Genomic DNA, 10,429 nt, shown 5'->3' with positions numbered 1-10,429 from the left:
TTTTTTTGCTGTGCTGCTATGATTTAGTTTTCTCTCTGTTGAATTGCTGCCTGAGGAGTTGCTTTCTAACTCTAAAACCTTATTCAGTATGTTTTTCTCTGACGTGTGTGTGTTGTAGTGGAACTTGTTTCCTTCTAATCATAATGAGGTCTACATTAAAGCAACTATATGTATTTTGAAGTCTTAAGAAAATCATGGATCGAGTCATGGAATATGTTATAATTTCCTTGAAATTGAATGAAGCTTTCATTTGTCGCTGGTTTACATAGATCAATTTGTGTGTCATGAGATTAGTTTGGGTAATGTATTTATCATTTGCAATGACTGTCTGTCTACTATTTGTATGTCATTGCCAAGAAGTCCAAGGCCATGGACCCCTTAACTCAAAAGGAAAGGGCTAAACACCTCAGAATTGCATGTTTCTTGTTCTGCTGTTATTAGTTGTCCTTTTTTCTCTGCATCCATGCTTTTCAGCCCTTAAATAAATGCACTTGTGAATATGCCAAATGATGACACCTAGATCAAGTCCCCACACTTGACAAAAAAAAAGATCTAGTCCCAACTAAGTTGGGTCTAAAGTTATTGTTACAATTAGGCTCTAACTGCTTAGAAAACAAAAAATGTTATTTTGTTTAATTTTGTCAGTGAAGTATTAAATAGGGTCCATCACATTGTGGCTCCTTGTCCGAGCTTTGACAAACCATGATCATTACACACTTATCCAGAAAAAAAAAAACGATCTTTACACCCAACTCCATAAAAAGTGAGGCTGAAGCATCATCGAAACAGCAATGACCCCAAAACCCCAATAAGGCAGAAGCACCATTTTGTCAGTGAAGTATTAAATAGGGTCCATCACATTGTGGCTCCTTGTCCGAGCTTTGACAAACCATGATAATTACACACTTATCCAGAAAAAAAAAAACGATCTTTACACCCAACTCCATAAAAAGTGAAGCAGAAGCACCATCGAAACAGCAATGAGAGAGTACTAAGTTCATTGCAATAAGGCCTTAACCACCCCCCCCCCCCCCCCAACCCAACCCAACCCCCAATCTGCGGCCTGGCCTGTGGGTGATTCTCTCATTTTCATGACTCTAATATTCCATGAATTGAATTGGCATTGACAACCCTGGTTTGAAAAATCCTAGAGCGATTTAAATACTGAAGTAAACCTAAACGGTTTTGCTTAGGTCCTTGTCTTATGACCCTACCTCTCATTTAGGTTGGTTTTAAAGTTCTTAATCTCAAAACCTGTCTTTGGCTCCTCTTTAGCTTTATCCATTTCCCATGGCCAACCTCTTCAAATATCCGAACTATAAAATTGTCAAGTCCCCCATCGCAATGATCTAATCGGAGGCTGTCTAATTATCCTCTTTTCCTCTCCCCCTAATAAAAGATAGATTTTATGTTCAATTTTCTGGTTGATGGTCAATTTATGGATGATAGAATCTGGTTGGATCTTGCCTGCAATCAAGGGCGTGTCTCTACTCCCATTATCACCGCCCTCTTTGGCTAAAACATGTACGCTTTAGCATGATTTTGGCATCTCGTGTTTAGGGCCTTTAGGCAGATATCATTCCCGAGTTCGGCTGTAACCTGGGTGACCAACGTTCACCCATTGGCATGAGCTTCGTGCATTGGATACCCTTTTTTATGTCTTATAAGCTGTGTTTGGTTGCAATGCAAATAAATTTGCACTGATGCGGAGCTGTGGCAGTGCAAATAATTTGAGTGTAAATTCTGACCTATTTTATTTTAAGTTTAGCTTATTTTGTTTGATTGCATTACAAATGAAGTAAATTAAGACATGAAGCAGAATAAAGTAAAACCCAAAACAAAATAAAACGAGAATTTGCGTCTTTTTTTTTCTTTTGCACTCCTATTCATTTGTACTAGTGCAAATAAAATTGCACTGCAACCAAACACAGCTATGCAATGATGATGAATGCTAAAGTGCCTCACTGCTCTGAATGCAATTAAGGATGTTTTAGGGACCTAACTTGCTTGGAGTTATTTCTTGTCGAGAACGAGGAAGATCATAAGACTTTCAAAGAACAAACCTGGTGAAGCAGCTATATATCTTTGTTGTGCAATGAAATGAATACATCAAGGATATCACTACCATAGGAAGAATTTGTCCTGGCATTGATGGTATAATATAAAATGTTGAGTTTATTGAAGAAAGACCACATAGGCTGATGTGGACAGAAAAACAAAATTACATGTAGCACTTCAAGTATCACAAGAAATAAGAAGTTGAAACAACAAATCAAGTTGGATTTTTAGAGATTTCAGACATGAACAAAGTACAACTCTTGAAATAGTTATGCTACAGTAACAATGATAGTAAGCTGGCCTCCTGTGTATACACGGAGTTATAGATGGATTGAAAGGTGCCCAAATGGGTTGATTCCTCAAAATTCAAACTCCCAATACTTGAAAACTTTAGTTGGGGTTGAGTTACAGCTCAAACAAGAGAGCATGCACCAAAAAGACCCTTACAGAAACAGCCCCCTTTAGCCCTTCTCTTTTATAAGAGAAGCTGGAAGTATTTACAACATAAACCCTAGAATGTTTTTTTACACAAACAACTCCTTAAGAACAAAACTAATTTCAAGCAAACTCCCTAAATCTGAATAGGTGTGCATCCAATTGTCCCTCATTAGAATCTGAATTATAAAATGATGAAAATACCCTGAACCCAAACTGTCAACAAAACAGGCATTTATATGGGCAATGTGCTTCAAGGATCTATAGAGTTCATTTTTATCCAAGAAGGAAATTTTATTTGTTATGGATCTCAGTGTTGGGCAATCAAGAAACTATATGCCAAAAGAATGGGTGGGGGTATGAATATGAATGCTGAGGTGGATTTATGGGAAAACTAAAGGGGAGGGGTCAGAAATAAACTTATTGACTAGGTGGTAAAATAAGGGAAAGTAGAGTAGATGGTTTGGGCATTGCCAAAAAGGACATGGGGCTAGAAAATGATTTAAGGACCCACAAGACATGTTACTGAACTGGACGTACAACGAGATTCATGTAGTCCCCACCCCATATAGTTGATGAGAAAGGCTTATAGATTGAATGTGATGATGAGTTGGTTAAAATGAGGTTTCCATGTTAGTGGCTATTCGTTGAGGATACGACATGTGTATTTCTATATTTCAATTAGGGGTGGATTCGAGCTTAGCCGAATACTTGGCTATTTGAGCTCGGCTCGTTGGTGTTAGGTTCGAGCTTGAGCTCGACTTGAGCTAGAAATTTGATTTTGAGCTCGGTTGCAAGTCAAGTTTTTTTTTTTTTAAATAAAAAATATACATATAAAAATATATTTTTTTATTTTACATACAAAAAATTAAGAATTATAAAAATTATTTATTATTTTACATATAAAAATAAAAAAATACACCTATAAAAATGTTTTTATTTTACATACAAAAAAATAAGAATTATAAAAATTATTTACTACTATACATATAAAATTAAAATATTATATATAAAATATTATTATATAAAATAAAAACTATATATATATATATATGTATGTATATAATAAAAAATTATTTATTTATTATATAAGGCTCGCGAACCTCACGGGCCTTGCGGGTCGAACTTCATTGGTCTTGAGCTTGGCTTAATTAGCAAGTAAGCCTATATATCAGGCTTGAGCTTGCCTCAAAGCTCAGTTTAAACTGAGCCAAGCTGAGCTTTTCATGAGCCGGGCTTGAATAGCTCTTGAGAAGCTCGGCTCGTGGCCACCCCTAATTTCAATGTTGCCTCACAAATTCTTCTTGATGAAAACCTTACTTTAAAGATTGTGAACTTTGTGCTTACAAATTTGAGCCAGCGATTTGCAGTTCTGTATTTGGCTGGCAATAAAGGAGCTATAAGAACATAGCCCCAGAGGTGTTTTTTTTTTTTTGCATTAATGTCAGAGAGGACCCAAGAAGGAAGAATTTGTATGTAGTCGCTCGTTATGCCAAATTTATTCATCGTGGATTTATATCAGACCTTTTTGGGAATAATGTTGCGTTTTAAAAGATAAAAAATATTTCTGCAATAGACTCTACTCTGATTCTATCGAATTGGGATAATGGGATTGCAGTTTCACTTTTCTTTTAAAAAAGCAAAGAAAAAGAAATCTTTGCAAGATTCAAATATCCTTATAATTTGTCAGGTGCGGAAGCAATGAGTTATTGGTGTCGCAAAATGAGAACGAACAAATAAAGAGACAAAACAGTTAAGCAGGCCTTTCCTTTCCATGTAAATGGGCTAGGCGGTTAGCAGTTCTCACAAAATCACTAATATTATCTACAGATTACAAACAAGTCTACAATTCCACAGGGAAAAGAGGAGAAAAAACAAAAGAATTAAACAATTAGACTTGGTATAGAAACAACTACCCAAGAAAAAGTGAAAAACTAAGCGATTTAAAATAAGTGGAAATTAGGTGAGAATGAGAGGAGGGGGAGGAGGAGAATTCCGACAAAGAGGACATGAAGCGTTCATCCGGAGCCATTCGTCAATGCAATCGGTGTGAAAGCAGTGCTGACACTCGGGTATGCATCTCAATGTCTCCTTGGGCTGATACTCCGACAGACATATGGAGCAAACACGGTGGTTGGGTCCAGGCAGGCGCCTGCTCTCTCCCAGCACCAACTTCTTGTAAGATTGGATGGTGGGCTCGTCTAGGCCCATCACCACAACCGTGGGTTGTGGCGAGACTACAGCGCCATGCTGCGGCTGGGGTTCATTGTATCCGGAATCTCTACACTTGCTTGCGGCGCACACGTAGCTTGCTATACAGATGGAGAACATGATGAAAGGTACGACAATGCCCAGTACGATTCCTTTGAACACTTGGAGACCCTTTGGCGATTGGTTTGCACTGCCTATATACAAATGCATGGTACCTTCATTTAGTAGGACTAACTAATATGAAATATGAGCTACAAGCTTAGTTTGGATTGCAACGAAGCTTTGCGTTTGCACGGCACAACCATAACAAAACATTTCTCAGCTCATATAAAATGTTAGGCAAGGGTCAGTGTTGCATGCACTCTTCTAACATGTCTACAGTCGGTCCAACACTCAATGGAATTTTTTAGTACATTTTTTTTTTTATCCTTTTCTCTCTCTTGGCTTATTTGACATTAATGAGCAGCATAGGATGAATGCTATTTTTCATATCAAACATTACTTTGGTAACAAGGGTCGATGTTAATAATAATACTAGTGTAAGGGCACATGCATTGATGTATATGTTAATAAATTAATATTATATAATTAAATTTAGTTTTTATGACCTGCACTAAAATTAAGACAAATAACCGTTTCATATGGTAGAGAACTAGAGATATAATTTTCTATGAACGTGTTTAAGAGTTGATGTTAGACTATTGGACATCTATTGAATTTCAACTCCCACATCCATGTCCATACTGTGAATAAAGCGCAACTCCTAAGAAGTTTCCTGTTTATATTTCCAATCCATGTTATTTACAAGGCTCTCCTTTCCTGACATGTTAGTCCATATGCAACAGTAAAAATGTCGAAGGCATAATGCATAGACACTCTATCATGCGGAGAAAGTTTGTGGGGACGACGGATGGTCAAGATTTCTGCAACTAAGAAGTAGCTCCACCGCATTGAAAAACCAAGTGCGAAAAGTGTTGTGCTTCATTCATTACCACTGTTGGATGCATGGACATGGATGTGGGAGTTGAAATTTGATACATGTACAAGAGTGTGTATTTGACTCAAAAAGATGAAAATATATATATATATATATATATATATATATGGCTCTTGAATGCATTTATGGAGAAGTATATACTACTAAAATAAAACATAATAAAACATATTTTTGGAATTTTTTTATTTTAATTTTCATTAACTTTATATACCTACAAAAATGGACCTTTCGGGCCTTCGGGGGCCTCTTGGATTATGGTTTCCAAGTTGACTTTCTATAATCGTACCCACAAGCTGACTTCTGGGATTGTTCAAACTGAATTGAAATATTTTACTAATTTAAGCCAAATTCAATGTACTTTAAAGGGAATAATGGGATGTCCCCAATTATAAATTAATATACAGCGGATCTACCACCCCCAAGATGTCACCTAGGATGCAACTTGGGTTGGGTTGAAAATTTGTAAAATTTTTAGTAGGCCCAACCCTGGCTGTGTATTGAGAACAACTTCATCGAGACTGATATTATCATTGAGAGATGTTCTCAATATACGACGAGAATGTGTTATGGAGCGACTCCTTATGAAGCGGAGATGTAAACTCCCCAACCCTAACTCAAGCCGATGAAGTTGAAATTCTTCAAATTGGACAAGTTGAATTGCAAGTTGCAACCCTAACTTACCCATATAGCTTTCAACGTACAGTCACACATCTCAAACATGTTTTGTTCTTATATGTGATCATTGATACGAAGTACTTGAGATATGCTGCTATATATTATGTTGAAAAATTGTAAAGCTGTGTGGATACTGGATAGTTTCTAGTTTCTACATCTACTAGAAGTTAGATTCTCTTCCCACAAAACTCTGCTCGTACCCCATAAGCATTGCCACCCACCCGCAAATGTGTGTTAAGTACAACTTTACCAACATAAATAAATAAAATAAAATCGTTAACAAGTTCCATTAAGGTTTGCTTATCAGAGTGGTATGTGGGTATATTCTTTTTTTTGGTATAGTAGATTTATATACTCAATTCTACTTATTTACTTATTTATTGGCGTTGACCCACACCAAGCCAGCCAAAATCTCCCATAACATATACTGGTTTCATAATAATCAATTACTATGGCTCTGTCCTGAATGACACTATATATCCAAATAAAAAACCTTATTGACCCACTCAACCGAAAATGCTGATTCATTAGAAACTCGGAATGACAATGCTGGTAACGTGTAGAAAGAAGGAAACCCGAACTTGGTGTGTCATTTACCGATTTTTTATACACCCCAAAACGGGTGTGATCACTTATAAAAGAAGTTCTAATTGATGTGTATTATTTAGCCACGTGGCATGAAGTGGGCACATCCAAAATGTTCTTACCTCTGGTGTATATATAGCTATATGCGGCGCCCTAGTTATGTACTTCTATTTATATCTAGAACCTTAATATTAATAATTCTGTTAAAAGATAGGGCATAAAAGTGGATCTCTTCGCCACTGTGGCGGAGGGTCATATGGCCGAAAATTGCCACGTCAATAGATGTTGACGTGGAAACCACATGAATCCATTTCTGTGATCCATTAACCTTTCTTTTTCGTTTTTCTTTGTCTTCAAAACATTTTCTCTTCTAATAAACAAAACCACACCATGGATAATCCATGGTTGGAGCTGTTTTTGGATTTGATGGAAAACAAGAGAGAAACAGATAGAAAGTTGAGGGGAAGCTCGTGAGGGAGTTATAGGGTGGAAACTGAAAAGAAATGATCAAGCTTACCTTTATCGAAGCATCCGACATCAAGACTGGAGTTGTTCGTGAATGAGCAAACTCCACCCCGAACTTCACAATCTCCACAGCTAGGTTTCACCCACGTCAGAAGAAGGTCACCGTCGAGGCTAGATGAAAACCCAGATTCATATTGATACCCTCCGGAAACCGGAACCGAGACGGTCGTGATAGTCTCGCATGGCGTACTGTTCATCTTGCTAGCAAGGCTGTTAGGCGTGATGGCCAAAACGCTGCGCGTAGAGTTACTCAGGCAAGGGATGGGTGTGAACCGAGATGTAATGAACTCCGACGGGCAATTCATGAAAGTATAGTTTTGATAGTGGATACCCACGAAAGGGGAACCGGAAAGACTGAGGTTCATCAGCCGTTCCGGCAGGCAATCCGACGGGTCGTATATTTGAATCTGCTGCATGAAATAGTTGATGTTCCTCACGAAAAACTGTTCTGATGAAGACGGCAGTTTGAAAGTTGTCCTACCCAACATGTCGCAACTAAGATCGAACCCTGGATACCCACAGTTCTTGGCCTGGGCACCTGTCAATCTGAAAGGAAATCGAATAATCGGCTCATGTTTGTCGCACACGGAACTTGGGCATTCGCCGTCGACGGCAGAGAAGAGGAGGAGGAAGAAGAAGAAAGGAATGAGCTCTAAGATAACCATCTGCTCGAAAAGAAAAAGAATTGATTATTTTCCGCCTATAGCTTTATAAATAATACAGAAGACTGGCTACCCGTTGGTGCGGGGCTTCATTAGGTTAAATTAAATTATACGTTTGCTTGTAATACCAAATAATTATACATGCGTTGTTACAAAAGGTCTAGGGTTATAGGTAAGGTGAGTTGGTGATAAGTGCCGTCAATGGCTGTAATCGGATCGGATCCGAAATCTGATTTTCAAATTCTTGGATCTAAATCCGATCCGAAACCTAATATTTCATACTCGGATTGTACCCAAGATTCGGATTTAATTCATATTGGTCTTAATTGTTCTTGAATAACAAATAAAAATGCAATAACTTTTAACTTATGTGTGCATAAATTGCACTATATATACATAAAATGATAAAATTTTAATTAAATTTGGATTTAAATAAGATCAGATTAAGTTAAATCTAAGTACATTCAATTTGATTATTAATTATATTCAAGTTCTAACATCCAAATCTGGGATGATCGGGTCAAATGTCCAATTGGTATCAGATTTTCAGAGTCCATTAACAACCACAGTGTTGTTCATAAAACTACTGTTTATAAGTTCTGTGCATGGGGTGGGTTGAGTACTTGAATATCAAAATCCACACCCATTTTCCACCCATACTAATTGTATGTTAATGGGTTATGGGTTGCAACCCATTCTAATCCACCCATTGCATTTGAGTATTTAAAATTATGTAAACCAATTTTTATTTAGAAAAAATAAGATCAAAAGCTTTGGATTTTTCTTATAATGTCGAATGACTTTATGTAGCTAATCGGTTCAACTCAAATATAAAAGTTGAAATTCATTTTAGAGAGAGAAAAGAGATAAAAGAGGAATAAGTTATATAACCAAAAGAAGAGAGAATCTAAAAGGGGAGAAAGAAAAGTTAAAAGGAAATTGGATATCATAAAGAAAAAATAGAAATGAGATAAAAGATAAGAGAGGTATATAAAAATTGGATATCATAAAGAAAAAAAAAAGTAAAAAGAAATTGTTCTCCCTCTTCCCAAATGGTATAATCCCCAATCTTAAATCCCACCTATTCAATCGTAAGACTTGAGCAAAAAATTTATAACCAATCAACCGGTATCACTTTTTAAAAGTGGTAATCAATAAGATGGTATTCATTAAAATTTATAGAAATTTTGATTAATCAAAACTCTTTCAATATCATACTTTTATAATGGGGTAAAACATTCTCATCCCCTTTAATCCCCTAACCCCCTGAGGGCAATAAGATTTGATTCGAGGTCTAAACTGAACCAGATAAGGAATCGTTTTGGGGTCTAGTTCTTGGGTCAAACGTCAGATTATCCAGTTCGTACGGACAGTGCATTTACCAAAAATAAAAAAAAACCCAAAATCGATCAAAAACTGTTCTTAGGTTGAACGATTTAATGGTTTGACCACTTAAATCAACGGTCAAATCAATAAGTTTTGGCCAAATAGTAATTTTAAGATAAAACAGAACTAATTAGACAATCGATTCCCATTTTTCCGATCCAACCATCTGGTCCAATTCGGTTTTGAATACATTGGTCTCAAGCAGCAATCCTACCAACTAGGCCACCACCTACCCACCCCCACCAGTTGGTATCATAACCAATCAGGTGGTACATTTTTCCACATTGACTAGGCTAATAGGAAATTTAATGTACTGGAAATATATTTTCTCAAAATAATTATTTAAAATACATAGCAAAGTTTTAGGCAAATTAAAAAAAATCATCTAATTAAATATTTTAGCCCAAAATAAAATCAAACTTCATTATATTTTGTGAAAATCCGGTAGAATTGAATGCCGTGATACAACTATTATTTTCCCGCCCCCTTAGAGGTGCTGCTGACCCACACCTTCCCAAAGTTTATAATTATTCAAACGATACTGTTTGAAAATCGGATGGAACTAGTGACGGTTGAACCGCCCAGAACCATGTACACTAGTTCTCGAACAACTCAATGATCACCTATAGATATTTCTATGGTGACATTAATCTCATTCTGTCATGTACTTTTTCTACCACACCACGTGGCACATGGAAAGATTGCCACGTTGTGAATACGATTTGTATAATGTTTTAAAAATCGATAAGGTGGTCGAATCGTTCTTGTCACTACGTCACCGGTTCAACCGATTGGGTTGAACGGTTCAGATCGTGCTATGTTATCATATAAATATATTTTATCAATAAATAATATAAGATATGTTATATGTATTTTAATATTTAATTTATATTTT

At 36.5% G+C, this 10,429-nt stretch overlaps 1 pseudogene across 1 annotated transcript; it reads right to left on the bottom strand.

Annotated features, from left to right (window-relative positions):
• Nucleotides 1-4,235: 4,235 nt before the first annotated feature.
• Nucleotides 4,236-8,151, bottom strand: LOC148879627 (putative RING-H2 finger protein ATL21A pseudogene; annotated as a pseudogene). Its single transcript, XR_016109107.1, has 2 exons — nucleotides 7,479-8,151; nucleotides 4,236-4,898 (listed from the first exon to the last, which is right to left on the bottom strand). The product of XR_016109107.1 is annotated as a putative RING-H2 finger protein ATL21A pseudogene (transcript).
• Nucleotides 8,152-10,429: the final 2,278 nt, after the last annotated feature.

The sequence above is a fragment of the Nelumbo lutea genome, chromosome 1 (assembly GCF_056320005.1).
Source record: "Nelumbo lutea isolate HS-2025 chromosome 1, American lotus-T2T, whole genome shotgun sequence".
Lineage (NCBI taxonomy): Eukaryota > Viridiplantae > Streptophyta > Magnoliopsida > Proteales > Nelumbonaceae > Nelumbo > Nelumbo lutea.
The sequence above is the reverse complement of the archived record's forward strand: the minus strand, read 5'-3'. Positions and strand labels throughout refer to the sequence as shown.